The sequence below is a fragment of the Pongo pygmaeus genome, chromosome 22 (genome assembly GCF_028885625.2).
Source record: "Pongo pygmaeus isolate AG05252 chromosome 22, NHGRI_mPonPyg2-v2.0_pri, whole genome shotgun sequence".
Lineage (NCBI taxonomy): Eukaryota > Metazoa > Chordata > Mammalia > Primates > Hominidae > Pongo > Pongo pygmaeus.
Window position 1 is genome coordinate 30,619,187 of NC_072395.2, and position 22,540 is coordinate 30,641,726.

The 22,540-nt window shown below is 34.8% G+C and overlaps 1 protein-coding gene across 3 annotated transcripts in view; it reads left to right on the forward strand.

The window, feature by feature from the left end:
• The window catches only part of CHODL (chondrolectin), a 461,377-nt gene that overhangs the window by 378,239 nt on the left and 60,598 nt on the right, over positions 1-22,540 (forward strand). Inside the window, exon 1 of one of the 3 annotated variants that reach the window (XM_054468644.2) lies at positions 8,517-8,536. The exons of the other annotated variants lie outside the window; for them this stretch is intronic. The gene's annotated coding sequence lies outside the window, so the exon portion shown is untranslated. Of the gene's footprint in view, positions 1-8,516; positions 8,537-22,540 lie in introns of those variants that run through there. 3 annotated transcript variants of the gene reach the window in all.

Here is a 22,540-nt window from a genome sequence, read left to right on the forward strand (position 1 = left end):
AGGGCTTGGCTCAACCTATGCCAAACTGTCCTGCTTTCCAGAAACTTAATATCAGGTTTAAGGGATTCTAGCTATTCTAGCTGCCATTTGGGATAAATTGTGCAAATTAGGAACTGTGGCAAACGGTCTTCTACCATGTCATCTAAGTGCCTCTGCACCTTGTACATGAAGATGTACAAGGTAGAGGATTTGAAGAGATTCCAGTCCTCCTTGAGAAGCCGAATCTCAAAGCTGCCTTTGATGTTTGTGAGATGTCCTTGATTTTTCTTAATAATTTTCTCTTTTTTTCCCTAGGATACCTTGAGTTTCTGTTACTTATAAGCAAAAAACATTGATTCAAGTTGCCTAGATCCAGAAAAAAAAGGAAGCAATGCTTTTCTCCATTTTTTGTGAATTTGCAGATAGATTTATGCCACAAAATGTCATAATTTTATACACACTAATGTAACAAAGAGAAATCTTAATGAGATTAAGTGTTTTTCACGGTTCACTTAAGTAACTGGGGGAAGTGGCCACGGAGTAAGGTTGGAACTCTGTGTTCAATATTAGGAATCTGAAGAAAAAGAAACGATCAGTTGAGTGTTGTGGTGATCTGTATCATTTGAATGTGAACTTTCTTTTGCAACAGCAAAGTTCTAGCTTTTTGAAAGCCTGATTGTTTTTTACCTTGAAAACACATTCCCCATGACTTTTTTCTTTTTTTTTAAAAAAAAAACCTCATTAAAAGTGTAGTATTAAAGGTTTACTTTTCAAAAGCTTATTTTTACTTTGGACTCAAAATGAGATTTAATTATGTGAATTATGATTTGAAATTAGTTTACTCTTTCTAATAATAGACTTACAGATTCACATACTTTTCTAATTTTGTATTGCTAAAAATAGCATACAAAGCATCCTAAGAAAATTAGTAATTTGATGATTTGGGGAAGAAAAGCGATTCTGAGTAAAGTAGGTAACTGGAAATGATTTTTCTGCAGAGGTGACTGATTTCAGTGTTTGAAAGTTTCTTTTATATAAATACATATCTGTAATTTTGAAAATGTTTGAAAAATATTGACCTTATGTTTTTGAAACACAGAATGTATGTAAATTCTTTCAGTATAATACTAAGTGAAATTTAGACTGATGAGGAATTTGAGAAAAATCAAGTTAAAATGCTTACATTATTAATATCATATTTTTGCAGAATTAAATGATGATAGGAATAAGCACATTTGGTTTCAGTTTTACAGAGTCTGAAATAGGCATTGGTTTAAAAATATGTTTTTGATATAAAATTTCTACATAATCCTCAAGTATATAAAACAATAGAACAATGTGGTATTCTAAGTTGAAAGAAGTCTGACTCAAGTTCTAAGTCATCAGGGCTGGACAATGCCCAGTATTGAACATCATGGAGGGAGAAACTTCTGTAAAGTTTGCAAGTCCCCAAATTTGAAGGAATTTTTGGTTTTTAGTACATCAGGGGCAGAGGTGGGCCAACCTTCTTCTATGTCAACTGGAGACAGGGATTTTCACCAAGATTTCTAAAGTCCAGTAACTGGTATACAACAGATTTCCTAGGCACAGCTTGAAAACCATTCCTATCTGGAGAGCTGCAAACAAATGGGACCTAGTTCTTTGTTATTTATGGAAACTTTCAAACCTTTTTTATCACCCCCAAGTTGCAAATACTACTCACAGCCTCTTTTCTTGGTTGAGTCACTTTTCCATTGTTCAGGGGACTGCCAGCAACAGCTTCTCTCTCTCTTTTTTTGTTTTATTTTTATTTTTATTTTCTTTTTATACTTTAAGTTCTGGGATACATGTGCAGAACGTGCAGGTTTGTTACATAGGTATACACATGCCATGGTGGTTTGCTGCACCCATCAACCCATCATCTACATTAGGTATTTCTCCTAATGTTATCCCTCCTCTAGCCCCCTACCCCCTGGCAGGCACCAGTGTGTGATGTTCCCCTCCCTGTGTCTATGTGTTCTCATTGTTCAACTCCCACTTATGCGTGACAACATGCAGTGTTTGCTTTTCTGTTCCTGTGTTAATTTGCTGAGAATGATGGTTTCCAGCTTCGTTCATGTCCCTGAAAAAGACATGAACTCATTCTTTTTTATGGCTGTATAGTATCCCATGGTGTATATGTGCCACATTTTCTTTATCCAGTCTATCATTGATGAGCATCTGGGTTGGGTCCAAGTCTTTGCTACCTGTGAACACTGCTGCAATAAACATACAGGTGCATATGTCTTTATAGTAGAATGACTTATAATCCTTTGGGATCCCTATTTTGTCAGTAAATCTCCACCTTCCAAATAATCCTGGTGGTGGCTTGTGTGGGTCAGGCTCCTTCAGTTGCACAGTACAAGATCAAAACTCAAACTCATTTAGGCACATAAAGGGAGTTTAGGTGTTTCATCTGTTTGGGCTCCTGTAATAAAATATCACAGACTGGATACCTTGTAAATAGCAATTTATTTCTCACAGTCTTGAAGGCTGGGAAGTCCAAGATCAAGGCACCAACAGATTTGGTGTCTGGTGAGGGCTTGCTTCCTGGTTTGTAGATGGCTGTATTTTCACTAACCTTACATGGTAGAAAAAGACTAGCTAGCTGTCTAGGGTGTCTCATAAAATTACTAATCCCATTCATGAGTGTGCAACCCTAATGATCTAATCATCTCCCAAAGGCCCCACCTTCTAATACCATCACCTTAGTGATTAGGTTTTAACATATGAATTTTAAGGGTGAGGAGGACAAGCGCATTCAGACCATAGCAATTGCCTTAATAAAATAGGAGCTCCCTAAGTACCCCTGGCTTTAGGCATGTTTGTAACTAAAAGTTGACACAACATCCATTTCTTTCTGCTTTTTGACCTCATTTTCTCTATGCGGGCTTTTTTCTCAAGCAGAATGACCCTACCGACTGCAGAGGTGGCTCTAGCAGCAGTTAGCTCACTTTACTTTTAGTTTTTGCAAAAGTCTCGGAAAATGTTCTGATTGGTCTAGAATATAAGCTCATTCCTGAAGTGACCACTGAGACCAGGGAGAAAAACATTTGGATTGGCCAGGCCAGGAGACACGGCATAGGACAAATTCCATCAGAATGATCTGAATAAGGAAAGGAGTTGCTCCTTAGGGAAGAAAAGTTTAAAAAAAAAAAAAAAAAAAAAAGTCATGTTCACTGCTGCAGGGCTTTCTTTAGCAGGGCCCCAGAAATATAAATAATCTGCTTATATCCTTTTGCTTAGACCTAAGGCCTTAAATTTAGAACACAAGTGTTTTTGGCTACTTGTGTAGGATATGGAGGGGCAAAATACCACTCATTCTTTGTCTCTTTTAGTAGTAAAATCAAAATACATATTTACATTTCACTTGGTTACCTTGTTGTTTTAAAGTGAAGTGCATACTTTAGGAGTCTCAATAATACCAAACATGAAAAGCATTCTATTTGTTATCATTTTGCTTAGAGTCATATTAAATCCACACAATAATATTTCTAGGTTAGGTTAGAATCTTAATCTCCCCAGGACTTATGAAATCACCTTCTACCTGGTGGATATTTTTCTAGTAACTCATTTTTCAAATTGTATCTGAATGGTTGCTGCTATTTTAGATAAGTCCTAATAATGTCCAGCTTTAATTGTGAATAAAATAAAATTTATCTTGCATCTATTATATTCCAAAAACATTCAATGCTCTAGGGCTATTGGTAGATGGCACAATGCTTTTGAAAAGTTTTCAATCTGTTGAAAACAATAGATTTATGATCATATAACTAACAGTAAAAGTTACTGTACTATAATACAACAAAAGTTAGCAAGTACTGTAAGCAAGGTAAAAATGCAAAGTTTGGGCAGAATATTTTTCTAGTAACTCATTTTTCAAATTTTATCTGAATGGTTGCTGCTATTTTAGATAAGTCCTAATAATGTCCAGCTTTAATTGTGAATAAAGTAAAATTTATCTTGCATTTATTATATTCCAAAAGCATTCAATGCTCTAGGGCTATTGGTAGATGGCACAATGCTTTTGAAAAGTTTTCAATCTGTTGAAAACAATAGATTTATGATCATATAACTAACAGTAAAATTACTGTACTGTAATACAGCAAAAGTTAGCAAGTACTGTAAGCAAGGTAAAAATGCAAAGTTTGGGCAGAATAGAGTGGGGGATTATCTGAGGGTTCTCATTTTCAATTAAATAGTACTCAACATTTTTAAATGACATTTCTAGGCTTCATTCAAATCTTCATTTTGAATTTGCCACTCCTTTGTATACACCCAGTGTTCTAGCCAGATAAGATAGCTGGCATTGAACTACCATCCTAAACTGTACTCCTCCTTGTTCATTCTTCTCTTCATTTTGTTCCTTCATCCTGGACTGTACGTCCCATGTCAAACCCACTCTGATACCTTCCTTTAATATTCAGCTCGAGCACTTTCTCCTCCTTTAAGGTTTCCATTTTACATTTTGGATTTGATTTCTCTCTGTCATGACACCATCACATTTTCTGCTATTTCCCATGGCATTTATCCTGTCATTTTTGCGTTATAATTGTTGTGATATTATAGTTTACTGTTTCCTTCTTCTTCCATCCACTTAGACCTCTTACATGGTTCCTTCTTTAATAATAGCTCTCAAGGTTGCCTCTTTTTATTGAGAAAATAGAAGTTGATGGATGTTTTCTTACATTCCCAGAAGAAAATGGCCATCTATACTCCACCTTTCTTTCTATTACCTGAGATGAAATTATCTCTGTTCTATTGCAAATCTCATTCCTCTATGACTTAAGTGCTCTGATTATAAAATCATCTCTGCTGCCCTTTTACCATTGGTTCCTTCCTCTCTGTATTGTTTTATTTCCATTAGCATATAAACATTTTTGTTATTCTTATCTTGAATAAAAGATGCCTCCTTGACTTGAAGTCTCATTTAAGCTATCATCTTTTTTCTTTGTTTACCTTCAGGCAAAACTTCTTGAAAGGGTTCACCATAATCTTTTTCTGTACTTCCTCATTACCAAACTCAGATTAGTGAGTTTGGAATGACCCCAGCACTACACGAAGATTATGCTTGTCTAGGTTGCCTATGGTTCTAAATCCAACATACTTTTCCCTTTCCTTTTCTTGATATTTTAGCAGCCTTTATTAAAATTGATCTTTTTTTTTCCTTTTGGAAGCATACTTTTCTCTTGGATTTCATCACAATACCCTAAACTGTCTTTCTTATTGGCCACCCCATGTAAGTCTACTTTGATTGTTTCTTGTCCTCATTTCATCCCAAAAAATATTGCAATCCCTTGACCTTAATTCTTGAACATTTTTTTTACCCTGTTTTATTTAATTCATTTTTATACTCATCTATATTCATCTCTGACTTACACTAGAACTCCAGGCTTGCAAATGCATATACCTATTTGATATTTCTACATGGATGTTCAACAGGCGTTTCAAACTTAACAACACCAAAATAAAACATTTAATTTCCTCCAGAATTACCACAAGTGACCAAATTATATTTGAGAGGAAAATAGATGTTTTATAATCTATATGATTCAAACAAAATAGAAATCTTTATTGATGATTAACGAAATATAAAAGAAAGAAGTAGCGCTACATGCCACGTTGCTATCTGGGATGTTTCCCACCATCAGAAGCAACTTCCTGAATAGTGTTTTCAAGTTGGGATATTTTGACATTTTGGTCTTGGATCCCCAAAGAACACAATCTGAATGATTTACGAGTCACTGGGAAAAGCCATTGTGTTATGGACACCCAACTTTCATATTTGTTATAGTGTGTCAACCTAAATAATAGACAGAGAGAGGCTCTCTAAGAGAAAATGACATTTCTTCAGGAATGGGGCACTGCAAGGAATGGGGAATAGGCATGCTGTAGTAAATGATGTGCGTGTTCAGAGAGATAAAGAAAAGTAAGGAGGATTACATAATTGTTTTGAGATAATTGTGCTTGGCTACCAAGACCAATAACGAGGGTGATGCCAGTTCAAGGTTGGACAGACATTGCTGGGCAGATGTCCTTACAGTACTATTTTTTTGTGTAAGGTTGCAATGGCCCTTGTGCACAATAATGGTTTTTGCAAAGTTGTATTTTATAGTTTGTTGTCAGGCATACAAGTGTGAGGACTTTCTCTTTATGGCTTTTCCTGGCTCTATTTGTCAGAATTCTCTCCCTTTTTTTTTGTTTAATTTAACACAAGTGACTCCATTTTGAGTTGCACAATTTTCACACACGACTAACTTTCATTTCTCAGTGTAGTGGAGTCCCTTAAATCCAGAAATTTTACATTTATAAAGTTTTTTCAAAATGATAATCAATTTATATTTTAGCTTCTTAACCAGGGTCTCCAAGAAACTTAGAATTGTACAAGCAAGTGAGATTTAAAAAATCATTTTTTGAATTGTGTATGCCATATGTTGTTTGTGCTCAAATTGCTGGACATGACAATTTCATTGGTGGCCTTTCAGTCCCATATCACAGCATGAAGACTATTTTCATTTAACTTAGTCTAGTCTCAACCTTTGATATAAGATTGGGGAGGACATTGATAATTGTTAAGAGCTGAATTGCATGGGAGGGAGTTTTATGAGATGATAATGTCAGCCTGTCACTCATTAATTACTTTGCACAACCTACCCTATGCACTTCAGATCAACTAATAGAAGTGGACAATTTTTTTTTTTTGAGATGGAGTCTTGCTCTGTCGCCCCAGCTGGAGTGCAGTGGCGAGAACTCAGCTCACTGCATCCTCTGCCTCCCTGATTCAAGTGATTTTCCTATCTCAGCCTCCTGAATAGCTGGGATTTCAGGTGCATGCCACCATGACTGGCTAATTTTTGTATTTTTAGTAGAGATGGGGTTTCACTCTGTTGGCCAGGCTGGTCTTGAACTTGTGACCTCAGAAGATCTGCCTACCTTGGCCTCCCAAAGTGCTGGGATTACAGGCATGAGCCACCGCGCCTGGCTGAAGTGGACAAATTTTAAAGTGCAATAGAAAATAAGAAGGATATTTTCATTCCAATAAGAATTTTTTTCTTCATGACTGAGATGCTCCCATACCACTGTTGTCAAAAACATTGCAAAATATGAATAAGTTAGAAATTATTTGTGTCACGATATTTTCATATAATTGGCATTTTTCTCATTTACGTATTTATTATGCCCTTCTATCTTACATTTTGTTAACTTCTGTATTTTATGTGTCTGGTGGTCCAAGGCAATGATTTTTAAAAATATGTGAGACGAGAGAGGAAGATTCTAGGCCTAGGTATACACACAATCTTAGGAATAATTTTGCTTCACCAGTGCAACAAGGGAAACAACACAAACCTTTTTGAATGAAAGCTACTTATAAGTAGATTTTTTATTGTCTAGAAATCCAATTCCATTGGATTCCATTCCTATTCCATTGTGCTCTGTTTGTGGGAAAAAATTGATGAACATAGCAATGGCTCCTGCACAATTAAAAAAGACACTTCACGGCAAACCCTAATCATCTGAAAAGTAAAAGTGCTAATTATTTTAAGTCATTGGATTCTCAAGAGAGAGTAAAGCTTTTGCTGAAAATGTCTTACTCAGTAAAAAGGCCCAGAAAGCACATTATTTAGTAGCAGAAGCGGAATTTATTTCTTAGAAAACTTTATATTGGTGAGAACCCACTAATGGTAGTGTGTACAATTATAGGGAGTGAAATTCTAGGGAAAGCTGAGACGTTTCCTCTCTGTAGTGGTTTGATATGCCAAATCATCATATCATGTAAGGCTGAAGAGATTTGGTATAGCAATCTGATAAAAACAATAAGAAGTTTTTTATTTAGGTTGTTGTGTCAATAGATTTCACCAATAATTGTCAAAATATAGTATGTAAGATTTGTAATATGATGGTGAAATCCAAGAAAAATTTTTTGCTGAAAAGAGTTACTTGATATTAGTGAAGTCCAAGATAGATTTCATTTTCTTTCACGTCTGGAAACAAAAGGCCTGTTTTGGAGGTTCCTTGCTTACATCAGTATGAATGGTAGGTCATCAATACTGGCTCCATGAGATATTTTTGTCAACCCAGTAATAACCCCTCTAAGAGTTTGTATAAAAACTCTTAGAGATAAAAGTTTTTAAAAGTTTTAGATGAATATACAAAATTATCAACTTCATCAACCATCAAATGGTTGGCTTTATTAATTTGTATGAATTAATTTTATTATCATTCAAGGGTGATTTAAAAACTCTAGAAATCTGAACTCAGAGCACATAAATGTCCTGGTGCTGTAGCAATTTGTTATCTTAGCAGAGGCAGAGGTCTGAAAAGTAAATGTAGGAGTGCTTTCAAGAAAAGGGTAGGCCAAATTTTGCTGAGTCAGTTGAAGATAAAAAATGGTTATAGAACATAACCTACTCAGCTAACACACTTTTCCTCATATGAAACAGTTGCCAGGGCTCTGCAAGGTCCTGGGGAAAACGTTTTGACCTCAAGTGGCAAGAATCTTGCACTTAAAGCTGATAATAGCCATCCTCATAGACGTGAGGTAATATGTCATTGTGATTTTAACTTGTCTTTCTCTGATGATTAATGTTGCTGGGCATCTTTTTGTAGAACCTATTGGTCATTTGTATGTCATCTTTGGAAAAATGTTTACTACAGTCTTTAGCCCAGTGTTTCATCACGTTGTTAGATTTTTGTGATTGAGGTGTAGAAGTACTTAAGTCAAAGAAGTCAGAGTCACAGAAGTATGAATGCTGCATGATTTCACTTATATATGAGGTATCTAAAATAGTCACACTCACAAAATCAGAGAGTAGCATTGTGATTTCCAGGAGGTTGGGGGCAGGGAGAAATAGAGAGTTGTTTTTCAAAGGGTATGAAGTTTCATTTGTGCTACGTTAGTAAGTTCTAGAGATCTGCTGTGTAACACTCTCCCTATAGTTAACAATATTGTATTGTACACTTAAAATTTTGTTGAGTGTTTAAAAAAAGGAAACTTGTGAAAATCATGTTGCAAATGAAAGTCTTTAGATGTTTCCTTGGCTGCTTGGGTTTGAGAAAGAGGAAGGCAAGTATTGAGAGAAGGCATGTGTCATGTGTAAGGTGTCATTGAAACCCTCTGGAAGAAGTACATAACATTGAATACCCCTGTCCCTCCTTCTCAACACAAGCTTATGGCAAGGGAGGATCCTTTCTCTGCTTCTCCCACTCAGCCTTGGAACTTGACTTTAAGAGAAGGACGGCAATCTGATCATACAGTCAGTATGACATATACTGATCTGACTCTAGACAAGTTCTGGATTTTTATGAAGGGTGTCCCGACATTCACAGGACAGTAATGAACTTTTTTTTTGCTGCAGTTTCCAACTTGTTAGATGCATGAGCAAGAGTTTTCTTTATAAGCATCATGAACAAGGAAGAAAATCACTTCATTTCTGTTGAAAAAGAAATGTGTATGCATCCAAGTTTGGTTTCAAATGAATATTTTTGCAGCAAAATAAACATAAGTTTCACATGAAAGACAAAAGTCCTATCTTTAGTTTAAAACACAATACTTGTTACGGTTATATAGCTTAATTCAAAAAGTCACAACATCAACACATTTACATAGGTTTACTAGTACTATATTTTAACTTGGACATATCATTTTGAAAATGTATTTCCAAAGTCTTGTATAAAAAGAGACATTAGGCTATATTTTTGTTTGTATTGCTTTGGCTAAAGGTTTTAGTAACTTTATTATTCAACATGGTCAATAAAATTTTATTTATGTAAATAAAATTATTTAAAACCCATTTTATATCTTTATTAAAATTCAATCTACTCACTTCATCTTTAGAACAAATTAATCCCATTTTGGCTTAAGCTAGTTGTTTTGTTGTCCTCATGAGCCTTTAAAATTTGTGAAAAGAAAAGAAAGAGATAAATTGCAAGAATCATAAAATAAGCTCTACTACTTTTTTAAAAAGAGTAGGCATTAACTTTAAAGCTTTTTAAGTTGGAAGAAAAATTACTTTTATACCATATAGCATTGCTCTTTAGCATCTTGTATAGTAGCAAATTGTGGTAAGACATTTAGGTCTATGTAGATACACTAAAAATATCGTCCAATGTGAACTAAATAAAGGAAAATATGAAGTTGTCTTTGGCTAAATACTAACTAGCATTAGAATTAATAGTAATTGTGAGAAGGGATAACCACGGAAAAAGAGAAGGACGAGTTGGCTAAAGTCAATAAATGAAATTATTATTGAATTATTATACTCATTATGTAATTATACAAGATATTGAAATGACTATATTTATGTAGGGGTTCCCTGAGATCTACAATGTTTTTTAAGGGTTCTTCCAGTGTACAAATTTGAGAAAGGCTGATCTAGGCATATCAGGATTATTTTACTCAAAGCATTTCATAGAAATCACTACACAGCAACCTTAACAAATCCTTTGGCCAGGTGCGGTGGCTCACACCTGTAATCCCAGCATTTTGGGAGGCCGAGGTGGGTGGATCACGAGGTCAGGAGTTTGAGACCATCCTGCCCAACATGGTGAAACCCAGTCTCTACTAAAAAAATACAAAAATTAGCCACATATGGTGGCCCACACCTGTAATCCCAGCTACTTGAGAGGCTGAGGCAGGAGATTTGTTTGAACCCAGGAGGCAGAGATTGCAGTGAGCTGAGATCATGCCACTGCACTCCAGCCTGGGCAACAGAGCAAGACTCTGTCTCAGAAAAAATAAATAAATAAATAAAAAATACACTTAAAAAAAGTCCTTTGTTTATCCTCCAGCTAGTAAACTCATCATTCAAGATTTACAATGGTTCCAAACTTTCTCAGTTTTCTGAGAAGGGAATTCAGTATTCAGACCTACCGATAGTGATTTTCTTTCTCGCCCTAGAAACCTGCCCCCCTTGGTAAATGACACCATTATCCATCGTCATTCAATTTTCAGTTTGAAATGTCTCCTTTCCTCACTCTCTCCTGCCATTTAGTAGAGCAAGTCCAATCCAATCTACCTTTGTAGTATATCCTGAATCTTCACACACCTCTTTCCATTGCCACTGCTACCCCCCTGTGTAAAACACAACGCAACGTTCTTTTCCCCTGATTATGCAAATACATACCTAACTAGCCTCCCTCCATTCACTGTTTCCTTCTGCCTGTCCCATCTTCTCTGTAAAGAAACTGTGAAAAATTATCAAAATCTCAAATTATCATATCCTTTCAGTTTCCCCATCCTTCTCCCCAAATTGAGATTCTTCAGTGGTTTCCAATCATGTTTAAAATAAAATAGATTTCCTATCCCCAAGGCCTGTCATCAGCCCCCTGCCCACATCTGTGGCTTCATCCTGTTTGATTCCCCTGACTCTAGGTCTCCATGCTTCAGCCCCCTTGCCCTTTCCGTTCTCTGAAGGAGCCAAGCTCATCCCCAGCTTTCTCCTTTGCACTAGCTGGTTCACTTTCCTTGAGATGTCTTGCTCCTGATTTTCTCACGGCTATTTATTTTCTTTACATAAATAAAACTTCTTGTGTTTCAAGTCATCTCTTAAAGTCATTTATCAGAGAGCCCTTTCCTGAGCCTCAATTTAAATTAGTCATTGAGTTACTCTTAAAAAAAAAAAAACTAAAGTGTATTTGACAAATAAAAATTGTATGCCTGTATTTACAGTGTATAAGATGACATTTTGATATAGGTATACACTGAAATAGTTAAATCAAGCTAATTGACATATCTATCACCTTACATACTTATCATTTTTCATTGTGGGAACATTTAAGTTCTATTCCTTAGGAATTTTCAAGTATTCAATACATTGTTTTTTCTCTCTTTTTTTAAAGCGACAAAAAATTGCATTTATTTGTTGTGTACAACATGTTGTTTTGAAGTATGTGTATATTGTGGAATGACTACACTGAGCTTAAATTAACATATGCATTACTTCACATGCTTATCATTTTTTGTGGGGAGAAAACCTAAAATCTACTCATTTTGCAATTTTCAAGAATACAATACATTGTTATTAATACAATACATTATTTATTTATTTATTTATTTTTGACATGGAGTCTCACTCTGTCGCCCAGGCTGGAGTGCAGTGGGGTGATCTCCGCTCACTGCAAGCTCTGCCTCCCAGGTTCACGCCATTCTCCTGCCTCAGCCTCCCGAGTAGCTGGGACTACAGGTGCCCGCCACCACACCTGGCTAATTTTTTGTATTTTTAGTAGAGACGGGGTTTCACCATGTTAGCCAGGATGGTCTCAATCTCCTGACCTCGTGATCTGCCTGCCTCAGCTTCCCAAAGTGCTGGGATTACAGGTGTGAGCCACTGCACCCGGCCCAATGCATTATTATTAACTATAGTCGCCATGCTATATAGTAGATCTCCTGAACTTATTTCTCCTTTCTAACTGAAACTTTGTACCCTTTGACCAACATCTCCTCATTTCCTCACCATCACCCCCAGTCCTCAGCAACCGCCATTCTACTCCCTGCTCCTGTGAGTTCAGCTTTTTCTGATTTCACATGTAATTGGGATCATGTGGTATTTGTCTTTCTGTGCCTGGCTTATTCCACTTAGCATAATGTCCTCCACGTTTATCCATGTTTCATATGACAGAATTTCTGTATTATATCTATTTCAATTATCTGCAGGGCATTTGGCATTTTTGCAGGTTTCTGATTTATGTATAATTTATTTACTTGCTTTGGGTTTTTTCCCAATAGAAAGCAAACTTAATGAAAGCAGGGACGTTATATATTATCTGTATTGTTCACCACTGTATCCCCAGCCAATAATACTCCCTGGCACAGAAAAGTATTTAAATAATAAATAAATCAGTCTTTTTTTATGGCCACACTAATGAAAATACAGATTGTTAGTGACTGGCATGTTATCTCCCTTCCAAGTGGGTTCTGAGGAGAAGGTCAGAGGCATGTGACAACCGTTCTGACCATGATAAACATCATGTGACATACACAAGTTATATGGATGTCCTCATCACCTTAGTTTCCTTGTGTGTAATATGAGAGTGTTGGATCAGAATTATGTCCAAGGTGCTTTCCAGCTCTACATATGTACATTTCATAAATAAATGTGAACTGTACCTTAAGATTCCAGTAGCTATAATTACTAAGTATCTGTATCCATCTCTACTTTGAACTGTAACAGCAGGAATATCATGCGTATTAACACAGAGATCCTTCATGTGCCTGAGATATTCTAATCAGCTCTTATAACATGGTATATTATACACTATATCTCAAACAACTCTTGCTATTGCTATAAAATTTTCAATATGGAACTTTGATTAAGATAAAGTGAAGAGATAATAATGTTTCTAAATCTTAGGAAATTTTTTCCTGTTATTGAGGTGGGGGACTTTTCAAAAATGTATTTCTGTCTTTTGCTGGAAATATTTATTTCAGTTTCCTACAGCATTGCTATAGCATTGCTGTAGGAAATTAGCAGTAAGTGGTGACTGGCAGTTCAACTGACAGAAACACATTATTTTGCGGGGAGGCGGAGGAAAAGCATTCGCAAAATCAATATGAATCCATTTGGGAAAGTAGAGTTGTTTAGAGAAATACAAATATCTTCACTCAGTTTTTGCCCACTTACTGAAAACACAGTGTGAAACTAAAATTGAAAAAAAAAATGTTCTTCTGAACATCTTTCCATTAAATATTGCATCATATAAAAATAGGATTTTATGGTTATTATTACACATATTTTCTTCCCTTTCATATGCAGAATCTAAAAAAGTCAAAGTTATAGAAGCAGAGACTAGAATGGTGGTTGCTGGGGTTGGGAGCAATGGGATGATGTTAGTGAAAGGTTACAAAGTTTCAGTTATGCCAATGAATTGTTCTGGAGACCTAATGTACAGCGTAGTGATTGCAGTTAATAATAATGTATACTTGATATTTGCTAAGAGAATAGATCCTATATGTTCTCACAACACACACATACACATGTGCGTGCACACAAGCACACACACAAATAGTAACAATGTGAGGTAATTAATATATTAAGTAGCTTGATCATAGTAATAATTTCACAATGTATATGTACATCAAAATATTACATTTGACCCATGAATTATGTATAGTTTTATTTGTCAATTGCACCTCAATAAAGCTGAAAATATAAATGTGTGTGCTTTTATAAATATAACTAATATACTGAAGTAAATATAAATTTAAGTATATACTTTAATAAAATTTGAGAATGATGTGTTAAATAGCTGTAATATGAAGGATAATGTATGAAACCATTATTCTCAGTTTAATATAGTGCCAATTAGCTTAAAAAATGTATCGTGGCTGAGCGCAGTGGCTCTTGCCTGTAATCCCAGCACTTTGGGAGGCCAAGGTGGACAAATCACTTGAGGTCAGGAGTTCGAGACCAACCTGGCCAACATGGTGAAACCCTGTCTCTAACAAAAAATACAAAAGATTAGCTGGGCGTGATGGTGGTGCATGCCTGTAATCCCAACTAATCTGGAGGCTGCAGTGGGAGAATCGCTTGAACCCGGGAGGCGGAGGTTGCGGTGAGCCAGGATTGCACCACTGCACTCCAACCTGGGCGACAGAGCTAGACTCCAGCTCAAAAAACAAAACAAAACAAAAATTTATTGTAACCCTTTAAGAAACTGTGAAGAGATGAAACAGACAGATGAGGTTTGAAGAGTAAACCGGAGGGAGAAAATAGCCAACTTGATAGCACACTGGGTGCCATTTTGAATTCCAAAATTGGGGTCCCAAGAAAGCCCAGGAAATGATATAGAGGCAAAAGTCACCTGGGCAAAAGACCATCAAATGGGAGGAGGAAGAAGAAGAAACTGTAAAAGCCAAAAGAAAAACTTTGTCAACCTTACAATTACTCACGTGAGCGTATAATTTGCAAATGCAACCAAATAAATATTTCACAATAATCTAAACTTACCTAAGCATTTCAAGTCATCATTAAAGAGAGAGACATACAGTTGAGTTGGCCATCACAAGACATTTAGTTAATGAAAAGCCATTGTTATTAGTAGACTTTATTATTTATTTGAAAACAGCAAGCTGAAAGTTGTCTACAGGTCAGCAAATAGCTTACACAATGGAAAGCACATAGATTCCTTTAGCATCTACAGTTTTACCTAATTAGATTTTTTAATTAGATGCTATACAGTGCATTATACAAAGAACTTCCATATTCCCTAGGTAGATATAATAGTTTATGGATGCTTTACATTCTGTTAAGCTTGGTATAGTAGGAAATCAACAGCAAGATTATACTCTTCATTTCCAAAGATCATGTAAATATTTTTAACCATATTAAAACAGACTGTATTTCCATCAACTATTTGTACTTTTTCCTCCTTTGTGTCTCAAATGGTAACATATAATTTATAAAGTTTTATTGTAAAACAATGATTTTTTACCTAAAAATAGAAGGCAGCATTATAGTTATTCAAAGTAAAGAATAATATAACATCCTGTGATTTAACCCACGTGCTTTGACATGGTTATTTGGGATAATTTGTCTCCATACAAAACAAAATATAATCTCCAAACTCCCAAAGAGCAGAATTTCTCAATGTTTTGCAACTTTTAGATTTCTGGTGGTGTTCTGTGGTAGAATGGTAGAAGGGTAAAGGACATTCCTGAGATAAAATTAATTTTTCTCTGTGACTCCAGGATGTGCCCATTAGATTAACATGTCATATTTTTACTACATAAACATGGAAAGCTTCAAATAAAGGAAGTAATTACATCCTCAAAAGGAAAAGTTACGTTCTGTGGCTCTGGACAGCCATGTTGTATGACCACCCAAAGTGAGAGAGTGGAAATCAAAAATTAAGCATATATTAGAATTTCGATATTGTCATTTAACACAAACAATTGTTCTTAAATATGCAATATTATAAAATTATTAGGAAACAGCATTTTGATTTAAAAGTAAACTTTTCAGTCCCTGTCTACTACCATTTTAAATATATTGAAAGAGATCCTACAGGCCAAGGAATTAAAATAAGTTGATTAAGTAATTTCCTGCTGGATAGAAAACTTAAAATGCTAATAAGCTTACATTCAGAGATTTAGTTCTCAAATAACAGATTTGATTTGTTTGTCAGCTTTTAGATATCATAGTAACAGAACTCCAGAAAATATGTAAAAGAGGAAAATAAAGTGACTGCTCATAAACCAGGCAGCATGGTCTCAGGAGGATAATCCACAGTAAATTTTAAGGGCTGTATTGTTTCAATCAAACTTGATTTAGGATAAAAGAAACACAACTTTTTACTTTTTAATAGACTTATTTTTTAGAACAGTTTTAGATTTATGGAAAATTGAGCAGATAGCACAGAGAGAGTTTCCTTCCCATATACTCCCTCTGCCCAGACAGTTTCCTCTATTATTATTATTTTTTTATTATTTTATTTTATTATTATACTTTAAGTTTTAGGGTACATGTGCACAATGTACAGGTTAGTTACATATGTATACATGTGCCATGCCGGTGTGCTGCACCCATTAACTCGCCATTTAGCATTAGGTATATCTCCTAATGTTATCTTAATTAGTGTGGTAATTTTTTACAATTGACATATCAATACTGATACATTACTATGAACTAAAATCCATAGTTGATGTTAGGATTCACTCTGTATTGTGTAGTTTGTAGTTTTTGATGAATGTATAGTGTCATATATATAATATATCCACCATTACCTAAAAAATCCCCTTTGTTCCACCTATTTATCCATCCTCTCCTATCCTAAATCTCTGCCAATCACTGAAATTTTTACTATATCTATAGTTTTGTCTGTTACTTAATGTCATATAGTTGGAATCCTACAATATGTAGTCTTTTCAGGCTGGCTTCTTTAGCCGTTTAAGTTTCTCCTACATCTTTTCATGGCTTAAGAGCTTGTTTCTTTTTATTACTGAATAATATTCCATCCTATGGATATACAGTTTGTTTGTCCATTCACTGTTTCAAAGGCATCTTGGTTGTTTCCAGCTTGGGGCAGTCATGAATAAAGCCACTGTAATCAATCATTCATACACAGATTTCTATGCAGATGTAAACCTTCAACTCATTTAGGTAAGTATACAGGAAGGAGATCTCTTGATCTTCTGGAAAGACTATGTTTAGCTTTGTAAGAAATTTTCAAACTCTTGAAAAGTGGCTCTACCATTTTTCATCCCCATCAGCAATGAATGATAGTTCTATTTGTTCTGCATTCTTGCAGCATTTGATATTGTACCTTTTTTGGATTTCAGTCATTAGAGATTTGGGCTTAGTGTTGATTTGGGTATTTTTAAAAATCTGTTTTAATTTGCATAGTTATAATATTATGAAGGCAGTGAAATCTATTGACTCAAATACAAAAAGTAAAAATTGTAGACATAGTTATATCTAAAGAATTATACTGACAAAACATATAAAATTTGCAATATATATAAATTCAATAATTTATTAAATTGAACTTTCAAGTAAGTTGTTTACCTCAAGATAATAACCTTAAAGCTGAATTTTTCCACCTGTTTTTTTGTTTCTTTCACGAGGAAAGTACTTTTGTCTGTGGAAGTCAAATATTTTTTTCTCTTTTTATGCCATTAGAAATATAATTTATTTCAGAGAAAGTAATGTGAACATGAGAAGTAATTATAAACAAAGATAACTGGTTTTCCTCTTAATATCTCCTGTCTCATTTCTCACAGATTGCAGACATTTGATATATTTCACAAAATCTTAACAATTCTTAGAATGGAAAAAAAGATTGAAGCAGCTCAATTTTTTATTCCAATTACTTAATTGGAACCTGTAGTTGGTTGAATTGTGCATTCAAGTCCTAACCCCTGGAAACTATGAATGTGATCTTAGTTGGAAATAGTGTCTTTGAAATTTAATTAGTTAAGCATCTTGAGATGGCCTTAAATCCGATGACGTGTATTCTTACAAGAGGAGGACAGGACAATCAAAAAGATAGAGAGAAGCTCATGTGAAGACAGAGGGAGAGATTGGAGTGATGCAGCTACAAGTTAGGGAACTGGAAGGATTGCTGGGAGTCACCAAAAGCTAGGAAGAAACAGGAAGGAATTATTCCCCAGAACCCTCAGAAGGAATAGAGCCCTGCTAACTCCTTGACTGCAGACTTCTGGCCTTCAGAATTGTGAATAAATAAATTTCTATTGTCTTAAGCCACCCAGTTTGTGGCAATATGTTATGCAGTCCTACTAAAAAAAATAGGGAATATTTAATATCTGAATAATATCTGGTTAATATCTTATTCTCAGGAACACAAAGATAGGAACCAGGCTATCAGATTAATGAAGCTGAGTTTATTCCTTAACTGTAAATGTTACTTATTTTTTGTTATTGGCAATTATTTTTTATTTCACTACTGTAAGCATGTTATTGCCTAAAAATTTTAGGGCTTAGATTTTATAAATGGGGAATTGTTAAAATGTTCATATAAATTTTTATTTTAATAAACTCTTATATGGTACAAAATCATTTACTTGCTTCAGAATAGGTAATCAAAATGTAGCCTCATTATATTTAAACTCAGTTCCCATAGGTTACTTTGCTTATTAATTTGGTGTTAATTTAATGACAAAAAAAAGACCTCTAGTTTGAAGGCCAGAAAATAAGTGAATTTCCTTGGCTAGGGAAAAGTACAACCAAACATTTCATAGAGACTTATTTTGAAGGTTTTTTTCTTTCCTTGGTATATTAAACTAGGACAGGAAACATTTATAATTCAGCAGTGAACAACTGACATAATGAATTGTTTGACTTAATCTAAAAGTAGACTTCTTTAAATGCAGAAAATACTTTGGATTTTAGAGGTTGTGTCCTGAAAGAATTTGAGTTATGTGTTGTGACTTATAGACCAGCAAAAGACAGAAGCACAATTGAATAAAGTTCATATTTTTAAAAACTTTTTTTTTTTTTTTTTTTTTTTTGAGGCGGAGTCTCTCTCTCTGTCGCCCAGGCTGGAGTGCGGTGGTGCGATCTCTGCTCGCTGCAAGCTCCGCCTCCCGGGTTCACGCCATTCTCCTGCCTCAGCCTCCCGAGTGGCTGGGACTGCGGGCGCCCGCCACCATGCTGGACTAATTTTTTGTATTTTTTAGTAGAGGCGGGGTTTCACCATGTTAGCCAGGATGATCTTGATCTCCTGACCTTGTGATCCGCCCACCTCGGCCTCCCAAAGTGCAGGGATTACAGGCGTCAGCCACCGCGCCCGGCCTAAAAACATTTTTTATTGAAGTCCACAAGGTTACCATGAAAGCTTCTTTCAATTGGTATAAAAAGAAAATTGTATTCAAATAATTTCTGAAAAAATGAAATGGATAGATTCTGAAATTAATCATTTAATACATTTTAAGTTAGAATGTTTTATTGATAATGTGGATGAAAAAAGGAGAGCATATATTATGGACTGAATGCATGTGTTCCCCAAAATTGAATTCTAGTGTGCTGTATTTGGAGTAAGGAAATCACTAACATTAAGTAAGTTCACAGGGTAGAACCCTAACTCAATAGAATTAGTCTCCTTATGAAAAGAGACACCAGGAAGCTCTCTCACCCCTTCTCCACCCTTGGCACATGCATCAAGGAAAGGTCATGCCTTTCTTCATACATATGTCTTCAGACATAGAAAGAAGGTGGCTGTCTACAAGCCAGGAAGAGAGCCCTCACCAAAAATCAAATTAGTCTGCCTTTTTGTCATGGGCTTCTAGCCTCTAGAACTGTGAGAAAATAAATTCCTGTTGTTTAAGCCATCCAGTCTGTGGTGTCTTGTTACAGCAGCCCAAACAGACTAATACAGCATGTAACCACAAAATTAGTCCTTAACTGATCATGTTTCTTAGTGATTTTATATAAATTTCATTTTTAACCAAATGAACTGAAGATAATGGAAAAACCATTTGATTTTTAATACAGTGACATCAAATTTTCATATTGGTGCATCTTTGACCTTAAAGGTATAATATTCTGCACAGTTTAATATAGACAGTAAATATGCTGGCTATGTCTACATCTACCAAAGCCAGCTTATCGTTCAATGTCAGTTCTTAGCATGAATAATTTAAAAGGTAGATCCATCTCGAAAAATCTTTGTTAGAGAATGCTATGTGATATAAATAAAAAATAACAGTTTAGATGGTAAAGAATGATCCAATTATTAAATGAAACTCTCTTTAATCAGTGTTTTTTTGTGTTTGCAAACCAAACTAATTTTAAAATTGTCAAAATTATTCACTTACATTATTTAGTGTTTCTGGGTTTACAAGAACTTTGTTTTGCTTAAATCTGAGAGGATCCTGGCTCAGATAAAGTTTTCATGATAAGGAAAATAGCTAAGAGACAAGCAAAGATCTGTAGGAACCATTTGAGTATTTACTAGCTTTTGACATGTGAGAAAGATGTCAGCTTAGAGGGCGAATATATAACTTTTTAAATCAAGTTTTGAAAGAATTTCTGCAGTATTCATAAGTGATTAATAAAAAGCTTACATGTAAAAATGTGTGCATAAATAGGCATGCAGTTTGTTCTAAAATTTCAAACACTGTTTGGTCTAAGTTGCATTTAAATCTCCATCGAAACATTATTAATTTATAATTTTAAGTTTTGTTTCTAGCTACACATTCCATTTTCTTGTTATAATTGAAAGTATAAAGAAGCTTTCAGTTATATTAATTTGGGTCTGTAATTATACTTACAACACTGTCATTCCCAAGTTTTTCACTACAAGAGTATTTTTTTACTACTTTCTCTCATTTACCTCATACTCGGTAAGATTTTGTTCACCGAATATATAGCATTTAGAAAATAAAGCCTAACTAATTTGACATTAATCAAAGGAACATATTAATGTGCTTCTGATCAACATAAGATATTCAGTCTGGCCGCTGGGCTGATATAATTTCAGTTAAAAGAAAAGCAGTCTGGTATTTTAGATAACCTGGGTAGTTTGAACCAAAGCAAAGGTAAGCAAATACGTGGCTGTGATTGATAATTATGAAATATTAATCTGTGGACTCCATTCTTATCTTAAGTGATTCCCTCAAGGAAAAATGCCACCTTGAAAACAACTGATACAAATCTTCAAATTCTATTTCTGCTCTTTATATGCTAAAATAACCTACCATAGTGTCCCTTATTACCTAACATCTCATTTTTACTCAAAAGCTGTTATAACATTTGGTATCTTGGAAATGAAGTAAAACACATTTCTATTAAAAGTAACAAATTAATTAAAGTCTGTTGTTACACATTTTTAACACTACTTAACGTGATAGCTAAGAGAACATATTTTGAAATGAAAGAACTCATAGCAATACTTTCAGCAAGGCATAATTATTTAGCGAGTCTGTGACTAAAAAAGTCTTAAATGCATCAGCTTATTGAAAATATCTTTTAAAAAACCTGCATCTTCTTTTTTGTGTTTTATTGACAAATTAATTTTTAAAACTTTAGGATAATATCTCGAAGCATCTCTGCAGCTTACCAATTAAGATGCTGTATATTTTAAGAAACTAGTATAACTATTGAAATGGAACAGAAACCCTTACCGGCAACTATTTAAGATGCCATGATGGATGCTTATCTCTAGGTCATACCATAGGTCATACCATAGACCTATAACCTTGTTTTCAAATGAGTACTGCAGTTATCCGGGAAATAGGTAAATAAATGTCAGTAATGATACTAATACTTCCACAAATGGATTGCAACTACATTAAATGTCAGATTCTGTCATTCTATGATACTTAGCATATTTTTGATATGAAACATAGCTCATGTTACCCACTGTAGTTTCTTATTTCCATCTGAGTTTCTGTATCTGGAAAATCACTTAACACCCCTGAGTATAACCCTGGAGTGAATTTCAAATGATGAAACACTACAGTTTGGCCTACTTAATATAATAACATAGATATTCAATTTTTCAAAATATATACAATATTAAATATTTTTCTTCTTCATTCATTTATGGGTACAAACAAAGGAACCCCTGAAAACAATTTTTCTGGGATCATAACGAGCCTGTAATTTTTAGAAAGAAAACTCTATTGTCACATATATTTTATACCTTCACAAAAGAATTCTGGCTAGAAGTCTGTTGAGAAAACCACATTGCTTAATTCTAGTGAGACTGAAACTTTGTAGAAAGGCTGTAGTTTACCTAACAGGTGCTACTAGGCTGCCCTTTCTTTCTTTCTCTTGTGTGATTGTTCTAGCTAGGACTTCCAGTACTATGTTGAATAATAGCAATGAAAGTGGGCCTCCTTGTGGTGTTCCAGATCTTGGGGAAAAGCTGAAAGCATTTTCCCCATTCAGTATGATACTAGCTGTGGGTCTGTTGTATATGGTTTGTATTATGATGAGGTATGTTCTTTCTATACCCAGTTTTTCAGTTTTTATCATGAAGGGATGTTGAATTTTATCAAACGCCTTTTCAGCATGAATTGAAATGATCATATGGTTTTTTGACCTTCATTCTGTTGATATGATGTATGACACTGACTGATTTGTAT